Raw genomic sequence first — 20,616 nt, forward strand, 5'->3', positions numbered from 1 at the left:
TCCAGCACCCTGCGTGGCTCTTCAACGGCCCAGCGATTTGTCCTGAGATTAATTATGGCCGAATCCCTCTGATCTTGCGCATGCTGTGAAGAAACAAAAAGTATTAATACATAAATAAAAAAAATAAATGTGGAAGGTCACAGCTCCATGGTGAACGCTAAGGCACGGACAGTCTGGTCCACGCAATACGCTTCTCCGTAATCTCTCAAGTGCCGTCCCTCCAACACAAGCATTGCCTGACACGCCAGCACGCCTGTGCACCCGTTCACAATTAGTATGAAATCACAGACATCCCTGCATACATGTAAATGATTTATGGAAACTGTAGTTGCATTGATTTCCCACAAGGTGTCAAATACAGTCTTTAGGAAAGTAGCAGATAATCAATGGAAAGTACCGTAGGTATAAACAATGTACATTACTTAATGAAAAATACTCTGGCATTAAAAAAGAAAATAAAAAAAAAGATCTATTCCATATTCACACAAACCTGAGCATCTTAAAACTTAAGCAGCCCCACCCACCTCAAACATTCTCGAGCCTGTCCCGTTATGTGAGTTGTTAAAATATTAAACTACTTCTTCATGTGATTCAAATCAGGCTTAACACTGACATCTTCATTTACTGGTAATGGCAGGCAGAATGCCGTCAGGAAGGTGAGATATTTGCTTGGTGAGGCAGCTGGCAGACAGATTTTCTGCATTCTGCCCGAGCTTCATGCTTACTGCATTTTTCTGTTTCTTTATGCTTTTTCATGGGCTGGAGAGAGAGAGAGAGAGAGAGATCACTCCGAGAGGAAAGGAGTCAGCAAGAACATCTAGGACAGACACTTTACCCCATTCAACACACACACACATGCACGCACACACACACACACACACACACACACGCACATGCTCACACCGCACGTGCAGACGCACACACAATAGCTTTTTCATACCCAATAAAAACAGTGGAATATTAGGATGAATATGTGCGATGTCATTGCTTGGTGTGTGTGTGTGTGTGTTTGTGTGTGTGTGTGTGTGTGTGTGTGTGTGTGTGTGTATGTGTGTGTCTGTGTGTTGGTGTCTGGATGTTTCGGCTGACATGTAGTTATCAGCAGGAAATGATGTTCGGCTGCACAGCCAGCACCGACAACACATTAAGTCCTCATTTAAATCTCAAATACCACGGTGCTATTTATAGTTCAAATGATTAGTCTCCGGAACTTAAAAAAAAAGGCTCATTCATTATCTATTTTTCTTTGCTTTAATTATCCCGGGGTCATTCAGCCTGTCTTTCATTAACTTTGCGTGCAGTATGAAGGATTGCTCCGGTGTGATCGGGGTGTTCATTACTCACAAATCAAGGGTGAACTTCAGAAAGTCACACTCGGTGTTCGTTGTAGAGTGTGGCCTACGTCCTTGGCAGATGCAGCAGACAGAGCTCTCTGTTCTGGCTGGGGTGCTTGGGGTTCACTCCTCACCCTCTGAAGCTAGCACACCTCACTGGAGGTACAGTCTCGCTATGCTGGTTACAGTCACTAAGGAAACGAACCAAAAACTAATAGGAAAAAGCAATTTTCCTGGAGTCACAAATAGACTTATGGAAAAAAAAATAAAATTCATTTAATTTATGAAAATGCCTTTATTAACTTTGCCTGAGGTATATTTTGGATATTTTTATTGATTTAGTTTCCTAAGTAACAAAAATAAACATTTCCAATTTTCAATAAGTAATTAACCCCTCGCCCAACACTACAGCCAGGAAATACATAAATAAATATAATAACTGCAAACAATGTTGTATTGCGAAGAGACACAGGTCCAGTTGTGACTACGCTAAAATAAATACCTTGTGATGCAAAATGACGCAAAAACTAATAGTATTTCAGCGAACAATGCGGCAAACAGTGCTATACAGATATTTATGGTATGATTTTTATACTTGATCGTTTATATGTAAGTTTTTTATTATTATTTATGTTTTTTTTTTTTTTGACCAAACAGAGCTTTGATTCACTCGAGCTGGCAGCCCAAAGGCCGATGACTGTTTACCCCCCCCCCCCAGTCCCCATCCAGGCAGTGTAATTCACAACGGAAGCCATAAATCTATAAGCATAGATCACGCTCACTGTAAAGCATAGATCATGCTGAAAGGCTGTGAGCTCCAGCACTATCTGCGTTAATTTATTGTGAACACACACAGGAAGCACAGACTCAGAGGAGGTGCGGAGCAGAGAATCCTGCACTTTAAGCACAGTGGTGCCTTGATTCTGTTAACCTCTATCTGACGTGCATGTTAACGCAAATCAATGCTTGCTGTCTATGTAAACTTTAAAATCTCTGTCTTTTACCTGATGATAAAATAAGAAGTTTATTGACTGCACAAAATTAAAACTAAGGTATTAATGAAACCTGCCTCATCCATTTTGGTGTTTTGTGCAAATTATACCCATCAGTGAGGTGAAGATCATTTAGTCGGAATGTTTGGGCTTTAATAGGACACAGTCAGCCATAGAAAGAAAGGACCAATGCTATAAATATTTTATGTACAAATCAATTCCATTGACTTATTTTACCATACTTTTCAATTTTCATTATTACCACATAAATAAATAAAGGACCGACCAAGTAAACCTCCTCACGCGCACACACACGCAAACACGCACGCACACACGCACACACACACATGTGCACACACACCCATATAAAAGTACATCCTGTCTGGAGGATGGGCGGTTGAGGATGAAGTGCGGGACACACAGGCACAGCGCCACCCCCTCAGCCTCTCAGAGGAGCCCAGGCACAGTCTGCTTGTGAGGAGGTAATTTCCATGAAAATGTGGCTGTGTTACAGTGTGTGTATTCAGCTGCTTCCAGTGAAAACCATGCCGCCTCCCTCGGCTTTTCTCGCGATCAAACAGAACAGCACATTCCTGCAGACGGTGGCACTCACGCAGTTTGGGACAAATAAGGTGGAGTGTGCACATGCTTCAGTTACGACAGATGACCTAGTTAAGTCAGAGGTGGGGAGACAGCAGGCTTCCTCATTTATATGTAGAATGAAAGTTTTACATATTCCCTTAAATCGGAATTGTGTATGTGTATGTGTGCGTGGGATAAAGCATGTGCATGCGTATGTGTATGTGTATGTGTGTGTGTGTGTGTGTGTGTGTGTGTGTGTGTGTGTGTGTGTGTGTGTATCTATATGTATACCTACATTATATATGAGTGAGGGGTAGAAGACAGATTTCTGAAATTCTGAAATTTGACTATATTATATAAAGGTATAAGACTTTCTGGAGCTGATGAATTCAGACTCTAAGCCGCTAAGGCCTGAAGTATGAAGCCAGCTTCACAGACAGACGCACTTCAAAGGGGAAGAAGAGCTGTCCCGTCTCCATGCAGAACACATCGGCTCCTCAAACCCCGGCTGGCTGTGCGGTCTCCTCCAGACGACGTACAAATAGGCGAGCCGAATCGCTCCACTTTCGGCGTGCCTCCTCACCACCTTTCTCCGTCACCTGACAGCCATCAATGACAGGTCGCTGCTGACAGATGCATTCAAACAACTGCGTGGGGGGGGGGGGGGGGGGGTGTCCGTTTCCGTGGCGATCGTGCCCGAGTGCTTGCAGCTGCTGCTGCTGGCGAGTCACGCAGTGGCTGTGAGTCTGTCGCACTTTACCTCGGCAACGTGCCAGGGGACAGCGCGGGGTGGTTCGGCGATGGGGGTGGGGTTAAACGACCGTTTGGTGCAACTGCAGTGTCCTTCACTCTTGGGCCTCTCACTGCCGCCGGCATCCTCAGATGTCTCTTTTTGCCTTTTCCCATCTTGTCTTCTTGTGTCAGTAACCACTGCACAACACATCGCATGCAGGACACCCCCTTACCCACTCCTGCAGCTTGCGTTTCAGACATTACCCAGCTCCACAGCTGTGTGTACTTGACTTCCCTTAATTTATAGGCTGTCTAGTCAGGTTGCACAAGTTATCTTCTGGTAGGGCTTTAACAGTGTTATTCTCACACTCACTGGTCTGGGAGTGGTGTTAGCCTGGTCTGACACTGTCGTTCATTCAACTTGAACGGATAACACTTATGTTCTTTTGTGCTGGAGCTAAATGAATGTGCTGTAATGTAATGAAATGTAACCCAATGTAAAAAGGCCCAGCTCTACTGCTGCGTATCCACTGAAGCAGTGAAGGTCATGCTCCTCTCCCCCCTGGTGTCTTTCACAAGACTCAGCAAAGTTCTGCTTACAACCGCAACTCCCTAACAAGGTTCACTGCCCCGCTGGCAAAATATGCTGTCCTCGGGGTGCACTCACTGTCTATGTTACACTTAGACAATAATTTACATTAAAAAAGCTGAAATGAGATTCATTATTTGGAAACATATTGTTGGTTTAGCACACTGACATCGCTAATCGAGAGGAATGCCAGGTGATAAAACCGTCGAACAGCTGAGAGATATGGCAAAAGCTGAGAAATGTTTAATTCATCAGAAATATATTTAAATAACTTTTCAAAGAGACACACAGCAGGGAGTCGAGCGTGGCAAATGATTATAAGTTGCGTTCTTTCAGATACAGGAGAGAAGGAGACAGGACCGGAGAGGGGAATCAGATACCAGGTGTCCGGCGCTTTCTGTTGGGTCTGTGAGCAGTTCAGAGGCACTTAAAAATCGCGTTAGTGGCAAACGTTCGCAGGACTCTTTGGGGGTTTAATTTCCACCTTCAGTGAAGCGGAGCACAAATCCCTCCCTGGAGGGTGTTTGAACACCAGTGGCTATTAAATCATGACACTTCAGTTGTGTCTGATACAGCCCTTAATTCCACACCGATGACAAAACAGATTTCTGGAGTTAGACAAATAAAAACAGCACGGAGCCGAATGGCAGAATGAACTGTCTGTGGACACTGGAAGCTGTGGACATGGTTCAGCGATAACGGCACATGCTTTATAATAATATAATAAGCCATGTGCTCTATACCTTGTGTTGTCTTAACATTCCTTTGTCAGTCTTTCAAATCCACATCACTGTAAGGAAAAATGAGTTTTCATTATCATTATCATTACCTTTTCATGAATTTTTCATCTCACTTTATTAGATCCACTCTGTTCTGTTTCAGTCTTGTTGCTCTGCTTAAGACTGTCTGCAAAATGACAAAATGCAAATTTAATTCTTATATAAAGTATCACCACCATTACCACTACCATCATCATCATCATCATCATCATCATGATCATCTATCACATCAACTGCAAATGATGGATTTGAGGTTTGGATTAGCATACTGCAGTTCCTTTGTTCTATATTCCTATATTCATCACCTTACATAAATTAAGAATCAAATAAATTTCATGTCATTGAGGACATGTTTTTTTTTTGTCCATAATTTGTGCATTTTTGATTGACCCTGTCTGAACCGTGCAGGGCTGGTGGTGTGTGCTGGGAGCTGTGTCATATTTGATATAATGATTTTGAAATGTCATTCTCCCAGTGTTTGGACTGTGTGCTCCGCTGCCAGGCATTATTCATATCTGATATTATTTATGAATTTCTCAGCACATGACGCAGCATGCTTGTGATGGCTGTCTGCTTTTTATGCTAAACTCCATATGGAAATCCTTCTTTATTTACTTGTGAATGACTCATTTTTGCATAACTCCGTAGTGTTCAGCTACTTAATTCCATTAATCCTTACATCCCACGCATGCAAACACCACCCCCCCCCCAAACACACACACACACACACACACAAACACACACAACCCAACACCCTCCCACACCCCCATCTCACACGAGATGCCCCCTACAGGTGACAAGTCTGGTGAAATTAACATTATCTTCTGCGTTTGGTTTTTCTCCTGTCTTAAAAAGGACAGTAAAACTGGACAGGACAGCGAATACGTTTCCATCAAAGCATTACTAAATTGTTGGATATACAGCTATATCATAGTTACGGGAATAACTGGGGTTAAGTTTGGGGTTACCTGTAAGTACACAGCATACTCTTATTTGAAACCAGAACCTGTGAATCAGTGTCAGTATGTTCACTTATGTTCTGTAGCAGTTACACAGTACCTGAAAATAATTACTTCTGTGTAAATATGTATATTGTTCTTTTGAGCATAAGTCTACAATACATGGCAGTTACATTGAGTGTATTGTATCTGTGTAATTACGCATTAAACATCATCTGCTTCAGTGTACCAGCTGTAGAGATCATGACAGTTACATTCCGCATGATACGCAATTACCGTGTAATTAAATGCACACATTGTCTGTGGGAACATATAGTGTTTACACAGTACCTGATATCGCCTTCTGTTTTAAAAGAAGCCTTTTTTGCAGGAGGAGAGACTCCAGCTTCCCGTGGGAATGGGTATTGCTCAAAGCTGCCCCGGCTTACAGCAGTCCTGGAACAGGAGTGTTTCTGTAGGATTTCTGTGCAGTCACAGCATGAAGGCTGTGGTCCAACGAAGGGGTCGCGCTTGACCATGAGGTTGTTGACCCCCCTGTGTGGACATGATAAACAGCGGAAAGAAAGGGGGAGGGAACAGCTGATGAGAACAGGAAGTGGGTGGTGGGATTTTCATAGTTGTGGATGGGACTGGATTGTCTAGGCTTGGTTAATTGTATGGGCATTGTCTGAGAATTCTCCTCCCAAATCTTCGTCTGAAACATCAATAGGTCCAGCTACCAGCGGGAATAGGAAACTTACCTCTTCCATTTATCAAACCAAATGCATCAGTTACCTCTGTTCTCAAGCCATGCAACCTGAACCACAGTTAACAGAATTCTGATTGGTCTGATTGGAGTGTACAACCTGACTCTGTCACCAATATGTACACACTATCAGTATAAATTAGATCCCTTTGGGAAAAGGAAAAAAAAATAAACGGGGTCAAACTTTTCATCAATCTCCCCAGACAGGAAAAAACACTCCAGACACACTAGCTAATTGGATAAAAACATGGAATTCTAAGCCTCTGTGAGGACACATTTATATACAGCAGCAAGAGTAAGAAGGAGAGAGAGAGACAGAGAGAGGGACAGAGAGGGAGAGAGAGAGAGAGAGAGAGAGAGGACGAGAGACAGAGAGAGGAAAAGAGAGAGAGAGAGTGAGAGAGAGAGAGAGAGAGAGAGGAAAAGAGAGAGAGAGAGAGGGAGACAGAGCGGAAAAGAGAGTGAGAGACAGAGAGAGAGAGAGAGAGAGAGAGAGAGAGAGGGAGAGAGAGAGGAAAAGAGAGAGAGAGAGGGAGAGAGGGAGGGAGAGAGAGAGAGAGGGAGAGAGAGAGGAGACTAGCTGTGGTGCGAGATTCTGTGTTTTGACACCGCCTCCTCGTTCGCATAGCCTTCCCAACTGGTCTGAGGACAGTTTTACGGAGGTGTTTGCTGCCAGATCGGGAGAAGGGCGAAGGCATCACCGCAGCCCCGGGATCTCTGGAGGGACGGGAGCACTCAGGATTTCCGCTTTGCGCTGTACGACCGAAATCCGCCGTGCGCTTCGGCTCTCTCCTCCGTGCACCGGGGGCCGGCACTTTGAGACACAGCTCAGAGCCCTGACTCCACAGAAGCAGGTAGGGCTTACAGTGCATGTCTCCCTACTGACTGCTGAAAGCATCAGAGCTGTAATTACACCCGATGGGTCGGTCTTCCTCCTGCTTTCAGTCTGAGGCAGTGTAATGCCGGGGGGGAATGAATGCGTAGTCACTCCGTAAGTTCTCTCCTGGAAGATTACAAACGCAGCCTGGTTTGCTGAGCCATGCTGAAAGATAGAGTGCAGCTTCCTCGTGTTGTGGTGAAGGCTCCGGCGTGGTGGTGCCCAGGTGGTCAGAGCTTCGGGCTGTGGAGCTCGGAGTCGAGAGGAAGGCAGATGCTTCCCGCTCCCGCGCTGGTGTGAGTGCGCGGCTCACAGCTGCGGGATCGCCGCTCCGGGGCGTGACACGCAACTCAATACCATGCGCAGCTCCCCTGCAACTGCGGGTTCTCCTGGATAATAACCGGGGAGGATGGAAACGAAGCTGCATGTTCTCTCTGTGTTATGCACACCTGCGCTTACACGTGCGTGCGTGCACGGATGTGTGCACGTGTGTGTGTGTGTGTGTGTTTCTCAGATGCACATGTTGTTTGGGAAAGGGTCATGCAAATATGCGTGATGCACATTGAAATTTTTCAACTCATTAAACCTCTGGCACTTGACCTGTCCACATGGACATTTGCTTAGGTGCCAGGGAAGAGTGGCCCCCCAGACCACACGGCTCATTCCAGAACGTGATGCTGATGCCATTACCGCTAACCCCGCTCCCCCTAATCCCGCTAATGCTAACAACACTAACACCACTAACACTAACACCACTAACGCTAACACCGCTAACACTAACACCACTAACGCTAACACCGCTAATGCTAACCCACCAGCGTGGCACGCTTGGGGGCAGCATAAAGCCATTTCTGTTGCTGCTGTTGAGGCTGAAAGACAGGGAGGGCAGGCAGAGGCAGTGGCAGCTCTGCTCCTCAGAGAGGCTCCAGGCACGAAGCAACCCGGGGCCTTACCCTTATCCCACACAATAAGCATTTCATCACATCTCCAGCATCCACAGCGAGGGGGAAAAGAGGCCCTTGCACAGCGGGGGGAGAGAGTGAGCTAGCGGCCGCAATTCTGCCGTTAGCAGCCTGGCCCGTGAATACGGCTCAGCATCTGCTAGCTGGCATGGTGCAGTGGAAAATAATAATAATAATAATAAATAATGAAATAAAATCTGGATCAGTATGCAGATGGCTGAGTACGATTATGATAACCCTCGATTGTAATAGCATGCATGATGGCAGAAATCCCAGTAGCTCAGGCAATGCATTGCAGGAGCACTGAAGCGTTAAAGTGATAGCTTGCATGATTAGACAGATGGTCATTTAAACTGGTAAAGGGCGAGGGAAACGATTTGAGGGTCATGCCGATTCCAGTTCTCCTTGGCCCCTCACAGGGATGGGATGGGTTGCCACGCAGTACGTACAGCTAAGCTGTAGTGGCTGGTTTTACGTCCCTAACCAGAAGGTTGTGGGCTTAAATCCTGGATGAGGCACTATCGAAGTACTCAGGCTAAGCTGATTTAGTATGTATCCAGCTGTATAAACGGATAACAAACAAGTCCTCTCAAATAAAGCCGTATGCCAAGCAAATCCATAGTTGATGAACAGATTCACCAGTGCCACTGAGATAAAAAAAAAATACAAATATGGAATTCAAGGATTTTAATGTTTTCAAGATATACATATGTGAAAAGCAAAAAGATAAAATCAGCGTTGCATAATTTTCTTTTTACATGCTTATACTTTCAGTGTGCATTGAACAGGAACTGCATTTTATTCATAAGGGCAGGACTCCATAGCGTGTCTCAGGAGTACGTGTTCAGACACAACACACCAACAGGGGTTCCATTCTCACGCTGTTCCGGAGCCAGTGAAAATAAGATGTCCGCCGGAAGAAAGAGGCCTTTCTTAGAGCACGGCACCACCATACATCTTGACTCGTGACCCGCTGGGTTTGCGAGAGGGTTTCATGAGTCAGGAGTGCAGCGGTGAAGCACAGCCTCGCTGGTGGTGGCGCTCTGTCACCACCGGTAAGATGTTTTTATTTTTTTACATGGCTGCTCCATCCCTGAGTCCTGAAGAGGCAGCACACAAGTTAACTTGTGACAGGGCTTGAATAGCGTTATGCCCACTCTCACTGGTCTGGGAGTGTTAGTCTGGTCTGACACTGTTGCTCATTTAAATTGAATGGATACACTTATGTTCTTGTGATGGAAGTCACTCTGGATAAGGAGCGTCTGCTAAATGCATGTAATGTAATGTAATGTAATGTAATGTAATGTAACACACAACACCATTCACACAAGGGGTCAACCGATGATGTGCACATAAGGTTGCAGATGTGCTTATAATAATCTGTACCCTGTGCTTCCTACATTCCAACTTTTTTTTACTTTTAAAAGATTAAAGTGAAGGTTAAAAAAATGCATGGGTTACAAACTATTAATCTTTTCATACCTCTAATTAGAAGCAAGGCATATGATATAATAGCAAAAAGGAAGTATTCGTTGGATTTTTCAAAAAAAATGTTATACTGTCTTTCAAATAAAAATATTATCATAATAGCATTGCACAGTGCAAAGTCATATTGTTTGCAAATAATTAAAGCATAATACATTCCTCATATGATAATTCTATTGCCCTAATATCATCGCTCTCATTGTGTGCTGATATCAGCTTCCGTTAGTGGGAAAGAATGTTTATAAGTGTTGAATGTTTGTAAACGCCGTGTGTGGCTAATGCAGGTGTTGCCAGTAACTGATTTTAGGATTATGTTTTTGTTTTTTTTTTGTTTTTTTGTGTTTTATGAGAATTCCTCTTATGTAATTCTGATCAGATGAGCTGAGCTGGCCAGACGCCCTGGCAAATGCATGTTTTATGGGCAGATAGTAGGAGACTACAAAATACTTACACGAGCACTTCATAATAAAATCAATAAAGCTTCAAGAATCAGCCTGTTACTTAGACCTCCACAGTGAAAACACAGACCTGCAGTGTCTGCCTTATCATATTTCCACAGATATGTGTGCACGCACCATCACTCCTGCACACAGGCAACGGTGCCAGTCTTACAGGGAAGGCAAAGGGCTGGATGTTAACTCTTTAGGCTCCAGTACTGTCAAAATCATGCCACAGGCTTCACTCCATCAGAATCAGAGCCACAACTCACTCACTGTGGGAATCAGACCCACACCTCATTCGCTGTGGGAATCAGACCCACACCTGATTCGTTGTGTTTATAAGAGCCACACCTCATTTGCTGTGGGAATCAAAGACCCGCGTAATTGGCTGTGGGAATCAGAGCAACACCTTATTCACTGTGGGAATCTCTGTTCCTGTTTTGCACCAGGGAGATTATGGAAGCCAGCATCTACAGTCTCAGTTCTCAGTGAAAGTGAGCCCTGCAGATGAATGCGTACATGTGGTATGTTATTATAGTTTACTATAGTATAACTATATAACTATATACTATAGTTAATGTTTCATATGGTGAATAGTTATGGCCTGAGCTTAGATCAGTGTTAAGTGGTTTCTGATTGGTATGTATTTTGATCTACATGAGAGCTGTCTCGTGCTTATTATCAATACAAAGCAGTCTGATGACTCAGGGTGTGGTTTGAATCATCAGACTGAGCCAGTGCTATTATACAGCTGAGGAAGGCACTCAATCTAACACCCAGCTGTATGTAAGCGATACATTGTACATTTAGGGGAACGGGAAAGTAAAGGGACCAAGTACATCTCCAAATACCTCCAGCACCGTCGGCTTCAGTAGAGGTTTTGAGCTGAACTTGTCAGTCAGAGGTTGCAGGTTTGATTCCTACGTTGGGATCAGCTGCTGCACAGCCTCACTGAATATCCAGCTGTTTAAATAAACACGTCACAAGTGAACTGTGTGTTTCTCTGCTGTAGGGGTCTCTGCTCTTTAAATAAGTAATATAAAGATATAAATAATGTTAAGCACTGCTGCTTGCAGAGGCAGCTTGAACATGTTTGGCTTGTCATGTCTAAAATGACTAAATAGAGAACAAAATCACTCACCTCGTAATCTGTGCTTCCTTGTCCTACATCACCCACTGAACCGGAATGGCTGCTTCTAAACACCGGCTAAAGTCAATGCAGTTTTGACATTTATTTCAATGGCTGTCTTGTTTTGCTTATTTGCTAAGTGTGAATAGTATTGGCAGACCGTGCTAATTCACAGAGCACTGATTTTGTGGGCTGTTATCTTCCCAAATTCAACCTCACCCGGAACCTTTCAATGCCTGCAGTCATTTTATATTTGTAGCACTCAAATGATCAATGCTCGTTTCAGTTGCCATGTCTTGTTTTGACATCCAGCAGCACATTATTTCAGGCTCGGAATTTGCACAAAACAAAAAAAAAAGGAAAATAAACTCACCACTGGCTGGCTGCTGAAACGAGGGGGAGAGGAGATATCTGAAATGTTTGTGCCCGTCTGACAGCCGATGTAAATGGCATGAATGCGTGATGTGGCGGCGCTCTGTGGGGGGAAGGCGAGGGAAAATGTCACTTTATAAATTTGACAAAGCAGGAGAAAGATGCAGCTCTTTGTACGGGAGGTGGTGGGGGGGGGGATCTGTGGAGCTGCAGCCCAGACTTCAATTTCATGAGGAAAGTGACAGTACTTACGAGGGAGGAATTGTGTGTGTGTGTGCGCGCACACATGTGTGTGTGTGTGTGTGTGTGTGCTGGGCTGCCTTGGTCCCAGAGGGCTGCAGTACCTACAGGGCTACTCTACCCTGGCCCTGGAGGGCCACAGTGCCTGCAGGGCTACTCTACCCTGGTCCTGGAGGGCCGCAGTGCCTGCAGGGCTACTCTACCCTGGCCCTGGAGGGCCGCAGTGCCTGCAGGGCTACTCTACCCTGGCCCTGGAGGGCCGCATTGCCTGCAGGGCTACTCTACCCTGGCCCTGGAGGGCCGCAGTGCCTGCAGGGCTACTCTACCCTGGTTCTGGAGGGCCGCAGTGTCTGCAGGGCTACTCTACCCTGGTCACATTAAACTGCACTGTACTCTATTGTCTCTTCCTTTTGAATAGAACCATAAAGCACAGTTACTGCAATGAGTTACCTAGGAGGCAGGTTTTGGCAGGTTTTTGGTCCATGTAGCCATTTAGTTACCAGATGCCTGTGATTCTTGTCTACACTGAAACAAATTCGGTCCTGAGTTCTGCGAGCGCTGGAGGAGGATCTTAAAGAGAGTGTGCAGCATTCCAAAAATGAGAATGAGAAAGTGTTGCCAAGGAGACCCTCTTATTCTAAAGCTGCAGTTTCTATCCATCAGCGTGTTCTCATCACTGACACTTCAAAGTTTTTGCAATTTTGGTTCCAGGCAGTCACTGCTTGACACTTAATGTCCTGTTTTGATACCGCCGTCCCCGCTAGCCTGACCGGGGGCGTTCGGTGCGCGCTCTCTCTGAAAGGATGTTGAGAGTTTGGGCGTGAAATGTCTGGAATCCCGTATTGCTGCAGGCCAGGGCTACAGCTGCCAACTGCCATCCCAGCCACCAGGGTGCGAGGAGAGAGAAATAATAGCCAGGAGAAACGCTACAGAGAAGAAAATACATGCGAGCAAGACAGAATAAAAGCAAAGAGGCAAACCAACCCAGGACTGGAGTGGCTGTGTACCTGTTTATACAGCTCTGAACTGAATCAGAGCAAGGCTATGCAGATCAGCAGTGTGGCGTAGCAGTAAGGAGCAGCAGTGTGGCGTAGCGGTAAGGAGCAGCAGGGTGGTGTAGCGGTAAGGAGCAGCAGTGTGTCGTAGCGGTAAAGAGCAGCAGTGTGTTGTAGTGGTAAGGAGCAGCAGTGTGGTGTAGTGGTAAGGAGAAGCAGCGTGTTGTAGTGGTAGGGAGCAGCAGTGTGGTATCGCGGCAAGGTGTAAAACTTGTATAGGCTGCTGGTCTGATATTGTAGTGGGCTACTTGACCCTGAATTGCCCAAGTGAAAAATCAGCTGGGTCAAGGGATAGCCTTGTACTGTAAGTCATGCTACTAGTGTAGCATTGTAAGTGTAATATGATTTCACACCCAATAAACACATTTTTATAACTAATAATAATAATAACAGTTTAGTCTGGAGGGAGCCTTTAGCCAGTCTTCTGTCTGATTTCCAGCCGCTGCTGAGAGAGGAGCCATTTGTGTGTCTGTCTCTCCTCCTCTGTAATATGACAGACTCCAGACAGCTCCGCTCATCTACTCTGACAGATCCAGGCTGAAGTGTGGATGACAGATGACACTGATTGCAGAAGGAAGATCCATCACTGTCCGTCACGTTGAGGCCGACGAAGAAGGTGGGTCTGAGACGGGAGGGAGGGGCGAAAGCTCAGGTGAAGCTTCACCGCCCCCCATTACGAACCTTCAGCCACCTGTTCAGCGATGAAACCTTTCACACTACAGCATCGTACTGGAGTCTTTTTCTTTACAGCCGTCAGTTTAAAGCAGGTCCTGCACAATTCTGTATGTCATCTGGATGGGCCCACAGTGGATGCTGATGATTACACTGCCATCCATATGAAATAAAGATAGAGGAATTTCTGGATCTATGTAGTGTCTGCTGCAAAATGATGCCTGTGAGCAAGCATGCCTGTGGAAACCCCCATTTGTCCTGTTTATATTATTTTACACCATTAATATAATTATGGCGTGTTACTGTATATATTAGATTATTATGTAATTAATAACCATCTTAGGCTTGTTGAGTTTATGGTGCTGCTACATTACATCCCATCAGCAGCTGTTCAGAGGCAAAAGAAGCTTCTGACAGTTTAAAAATCATGCAATTATGACGCGTGTGGGCGGGACATCAATTTAGGGTGCAAATGGTCTAAAGCCACCACCGGGAGGGCGGCAGAGGCAATAACGGCAGTTCAATCAACCACAGAGCAGCTGTGAAAAATCGTCCAATCAGATCAATGCATGGGGTCGGGGGGTGCATACATTAGCACGGATCATTGAGCAACTGAGAGTGCCAGAGAATAGCTGGTGTCAGTCACCGTAATTGAAATTCACGCAAAAGGCCATTAGCATTACAGCTAATGCATCGGGGAGGCACTGACTGAGTCTAACATCAGCTATTGGATAGAGATGACGTCAATGAATGCGCCAATGACTAACCTGCCTGGACGGGGGAGAAGGGTACGTCTGACACTTTCGATGTTTAAACCACCGTGGTATCTACATATCACCGCTTTACAGTCCTTTTACATGTAAATATGAGCAAATGATTTCACCATCAATCACATAGCTTCTCTTGAATTTATACGCATACATGTGCATACACGTTTCCCTTACTTACAGATGAGTGACTGCCCCCTACTGGCCCATTAACATCACCTCCAGCAGCAAGATGTTATTTTCCAAGGATGTCTCTGCTAACCGAGCCCAGCTGCACTGGCTTTTAGCTCTCCAGCACAAGAGTAATACAGAGTGGTATCTGGTAACAACATAAATAGTTTAAGTTAACTGGATTTTCAATGCTGCAGCCCAGTTCTGATAGCAAGCGTTGAGTCGGGTAATAGCTGTGTCCTTAACACGACAGACAAAGCACCAGAAATCCCAGAAAGCCATTACATTCTAAAATATAAACAACATCTGTCTCTATTTTTATTATAGGTTTTAGTCACCTGCTTTGTTCACAGGAGTTATGAACTGTGAACTATGTGCAACTCTGTTGCTGAGCATTGTGGTAGTGGCAGTGTAGCATAGCAGTTTAAGGAGCAGGACTCGTAACCGAAAGGTTGCTGGTTCGATTCCCTGCTGGGGCACTGCTGCTCTACCCTTGAGCAAAGTACTTAACCCACAATTGCCTCAATAAATATCCAGCTGTATAAATGGATAACACTGTAAAAAACTGTAACCGATGTAAGTCGCTCTGGATAAGAGCATCTGGCCAACAATGCCAACAATGTAATGTAAGCAACAATTTGTTAAGTGATTGTAGGATCACAGTCACACTGCTCTCACCAACAAGAACATCTCTGAACACAAGGAAGCATCTCTGTATCCAGACGTTGGCAGGCATGCCTCCTACACAGCACCGGTGAGTCTCTAATGAAGTGCAGCCAGGAGCTGTGACGAGCTCCTCTCTGTCCTCGTGGTCAGAGCAAGCTGGACAGGCGTGATTAATGACCATGATTACAAACACAGAGAGCACGGTTTAATGGTCCAGCCGTCGCGGTCTTATCGCCTAAACCTGGAGGGATGCTCTCCGTCACCTGCCCCACCGCTGCGGCAGGCGTGAGGGTGCGTGTGCAGGGGTCGTCCTGGTGCGACCTCCGAAATGGAACGCCCCTGCTGCTGTTGTTGAAACCCTCTGAACTGAGAAGGTTATATCTGAGGAGGTCTGTGGAGAGACCGCTGTGGAATGGATACAAGCTAATCCTACAAAGACCAAATGAAAACCAATCACATATTATTATTATCATTATTATTAGTAGTAGTAGTAGTAGTAGTAGTAGTAGTGGTGGTAGTAGTAGCGTTTATAATATTAATATCTGTAATAACACAGTGTGGAGCTATCAGCAGAAGCAGGCTTTGTAATTTGTATGGGGGATGCTCACCTGCTTAAACACATGAGATGAAATCAGTTTTCGCTTCACTGCATGTGATAAAAAGATGCCGGTAAAAGATCTTTCATCGAAATTCAGAACGCCTCAATTTCAAATTCCTGCCTGGAGTGCAGCCATGGAATAAATAAATACATACATTTAAAAACAATAAAGCAAACAAATGAAGGTAGGATTTTTTTTTGCACTGGTTATGTGCGTTGTGTTCATGGATGTGACGTGCATTGATGCTCACCTGCAGATTTTCCCCCGAGGGCTGGTCATGAGAGATCTGTAAGGCTGGCCTGCTCAGAGCTCGGGATCAAGGTGTTCTTTTGACCTTGGTCTGCTGAATTCAAAGCCCAGGCTTTTGTCAATGTACGAGGGAGTCTCTGCCACAAGCTGCCATTGTGGAACAGCACAGCAGAATGCCTGTTAAATGTGTAAATCTTCCCGCTTCAGCGTAAGTCTTAATAAACCGACTGACAGCACTGAGAAATATTGCCGTAATTAATGAGTTCAGGGTATTTTCAATTAAGGGACTCTATTGGACACTGGTACCTTGTACCTTTTGATAAAATCGTCCTTCACCCCCCAGCCCCCCAGCCCCCCCTCCTCCCAATCTCCCTATTTCCTTCGCCTCAGATCAAAGAGCTAGACGGTCTTTATTTCCAGAGATTAATGCCGGTGAGCTGGGAAAGAAAGCCGAGAAATGTCCCCTACACCAGCAGTCAGTGTTCCCTCAGCTTTTCTGTGACATTTTAGCATCATAAAACGTTAGGAGAACACTGTGTGGGGGCAACAAAGAGTGAAGTCCGTCTGAAAAAGGGCAGTCCGTTCTCCCTCTCGTAAACATTGTAAAATATGCAGTACAACACAGATTACACATATTTTCTAGTGTCAAAAATTCTTGAATATGCTCTAAATGGTATCAGTTTCATGCTACTTTCATATGTAAATACCTCACGTTATATGGAACAGCATATTGCATTCTGCAATTTATGCTTTCAACAGCTTAATTGAAGTGCATAAATTTAAACACACTGCTGGTAGATAACCGTGGGAGACCCACAAAAGGAGTGGTCAGCAGGTGGCATTTAATCTTTGCATCAGGTGCACTCCAGAAACAATACATACAGGTTCCAGTTGGTTTCATATAATTATGCACTACACAATAGTCTATAATTATTCCAACAATTGCACTGCATTGTGTAAGAAATAAATTCAGAAAGTGGCCATATTTTATGTGCTTTCCCCCTGGTATGCCTTTTTTAGGGTTGGATTTATACAGCTTGCAAACAATGGCAGTGTGTTTGCCATTCAGGTAGCCAGGTCATCTCAGACAAGCTGATGTTATTGCTGTTAGTAATGCTAATGGTAGGTTGTTTAGAATGTGTAACTTCCTTTTTTCCCAACTCTTAACTCCTTTTTAACCCTGTTTATGTCTATACCTGTTGTGGGAGTGAGTGGGCTTTTCTGGAGTAGAAGTTTTGAGTAGAGAAGTTCCCTGTAAACTACGAAAAGTTTGTGTGTGACTTGTTTTGGAGGGGTGCCTAGAATGAGCAGCCTGTGCTCTAGACTAGGTAAAAAATTTAAATGTTTGCATTAACCTGTTTTGGATTTTTTTTTGCTAGATCTACCAGTGACAAGTGGTTCTAAGACACAGCAGAAATGCTGTGGCAAAAAGCAAGTCTATACAAGAGGTTGTTTTGTGTAGCTTACAGCTTCAGTTGAATGTCAGAAACAACACCATCTTACCTGCATATATTGAAATGTTGCACTGATTATAGGCAACATTAAACATATTTCCCATCCTCTCAACCATCATTAGAAGCAAACATTTTAAATAGCCAGTAAACATGGAAAATATGTAATCACAGAATTAGCTTGCATGCATTGTGCAGTGTCCTATAAAACTAAGTTTGTGTGTTAGAGTAAGAAAAAGATGCAGCGTTTTCTTTTTATTCCCCTAATCAGGCAGAGGTTCTATGTTCAGCAGATTGGTTTTGATTGCGTGCATGTTGGCAGTTGAACGCCGGTTCCGTGGCGTACCATCGGTTTGGATGGTTTGTGTGGGGTTGTCATTGTGATTTAATATTGAGTTACAACGTGATGCTGTGCAGCCCAGTCTCGTTACTGGAAAGCTGGCGAGTCATAAAGCGGTGACCTGCGGTTGCAGTTAGCTTGTCGTGGAGAGTGCGGTTGCAGTTAGCTTGTCGTGGAGAGTGCGGTTGCAGTTCTTAGAAATCAGTCTCTATGTGGCACACTGATGTACATTACTATTATCATAAGTTGGTGGCTCTAGATCATTTTGACTTGCACTTATATATAAATGTAAATATTCAAATATATTTCCATTTTCTTGATGATCACACAAAGCACTGATTGCAAAGCCCTCAGCAGAACAACCCTTTGACATTTAAAACGTTTCAAATCCAAGCATAAAGCTAGAGAGAGTATAATCATATTATAATTGCATTCCTGCCTATGAATAGAATGAACTATTTTGCTGTTTGCTGAAATGGCATAATGAGATACTGTAGTTGTAGTTTTCCATTAAGCGACAATGTGCTTGCAGTCAAATGGAAGGAAAATGTTGCTTTCTATTTTGGTTGCTTTTCCGATGTTCAGTCATAATGAAATGGTGATTTCACTAGTGTAGAAGAGAATCTTCACAATTCAAAGAACAACCGAAGGTCGTTTTGACATTGAACAGTTAAAGTCCCCAAAACGGAGAGAATGGACGGCCTTTTGAGGGCCACTGCTATTGCAGAGGCTTTAAATTTGTAAGAGACTGTTTAAACAACACCGCAGACCCATCATATTACAGCATTATGGCAGAGAGCATACTGTTTACTATGTTTAATATGTAAGCTTTACTCATATTTTCCCTTGCTAATTCAATGTGGCTCTTTTTGCTTTTCCATTTTCTTGCCTGAAGCACACTTACGTGAGTAAGACTGTACACACATGCAAACATGCACATTGTGCTCGTAGATTGTACACAGTCTGACAGCAGAATTAACTTTTTAATGTAACACTCCATGTTATTGTTGTTATTGTCATTATTCAGAGATTACGGATTTCTGTACAGTGTAGATGTATCCATTGGAGAATGTGGAGGTTTGCCATTTGACGTGGGTCAAAGCGATGAGGCCAAGGTTGATGACCCCCCATTCGGACCTCATAAACAAAAAAAAAAAAAAGAGGAGAGGTGGAGGGATGGGGTGGAGGAGGGATACTGTAAACAGATATAACACAGAAAAGAAGTCATATGTGGAATTTTTACATTAATGGATGGGACCGGTTTGGCTAGGTCTGGCTAATTTTTGAACATCCTCCACCCGAATTAGCAGTTAATATTATTATTATTATTATTATTATTATTATTATTATTTAGCGTAACAGTGAAATGTAAAGGAATGTATAAGAAAGGCCTTCTTCCTCTGGCTATTTTTTGTCCTGTTTTTGAACGAAAGATAGCTCAAGAACTCAAATGGATAGCACTGAAAGGGGTGGAAACAAGACACTGTATACAATATGGTATAAGAGAGCAGAAGCAAGATATGGGAGGAGGGGGAATTGTTTTAGACCTCCAGCATGCTGCATAGGTCATGATTTCTGAAGACATTGCGTATTTCAAGAGCTTTTGTCTTTTTGGAGAGTTTGAGTACGTTGAAATATTATTTAGTAACACTGAAGAAGGTTGCAATATTGGTTCCAGATTGATAGTGTCTAGCACTACAGCATGTATATATATATATATATATATATATATATATATATATAGTAGTGCTATATGGTAAGGTGGTGAGCCTATGGTAAGCCTGTCTTTCCACCTCACCCATTCTACCCCCGTGTGTCTGTGCCACAGTAATGGCCACCCTGGGATGGGGGAGCACACAGGTACAAACCTGGAACCGGTTATTCCACTCTGGCTATGCTTTGTTTGAGTTGCTAATTGTCTGATGCTCTGTGTGTGTGTGTGTGTGTGTGTGACTGGTTTTCTCTGATGAATGATTGGGGGTATCTGTGCGCGGTAGGCGTCTGTGCTGGCATTATGCAGTGGACTCTGGTTGCATTATTATTCAGGTCTGTGTTGGTGCTGATGTCACAGCCCTTCACGCCAGCCGTTAAAGCCTCATTATCTCCGCAGAACGATAATTACAAGGTTGGTTTACCTCGAGAGCTAAGTGACTCTCTGTCGCTACTACATTTCAAAGGTTAACATTCGAAAGGTCAATGCTCCCTTTGGCATTTCACAACATATGCTTGTACATTCTTTTTATTATCATTATTCCTACATTTTGTGTTGTGTTTTCAATTAATATTCACATGGCAGAGAAAAGCAAGATTATCTGGCCAGCATATGGAACTAGATATGCGCATATGGACCTAGATATGTGCATCCATGTGCGTCATCCATGAACTGAACCCAGTGAGTTAGATAACATTTTCTCCATATCAGTAGGAAA

At 44.1% G+C, this 20,616-nt stretch overlaps 1 protein-coding gene across 1 annotated transcript in view; it reads left to right on the forward strand.

The window, feature by feature from the left end:
• Positions 1-7,307: 7,307 nt before the first annotated feature.
• LOC118771135 (cadherin-18-like) overlaps positions 7,308-20,616 on the forward strand; it is a 166,998-nt gene continuing 153,689 nt past the window's right edge. The window contains exon 1 of the mRNA XM_036519023.1: positions 7,308-7,566. The gene's annotated coding sequence lies outside the window, so the exon portion shown is untranslated. The remainder of the gene's footprint in view (positions 7,567-20,616) is intronic.

This window comes from Megalops cyprinoides, chromosome 24 (assembly GCF_013368585.1).
Source record: "Megalops cyprinoides isolate fMegCyp1 chromosome 24, fMegCyp1.pri, whole genome shotgun sequence".
NCBI lineage: Eukaryota > Metazoa > Chordata > Actinopteri > Elopiformes > Megalopidae > Megalops > Megalops cyprinoides.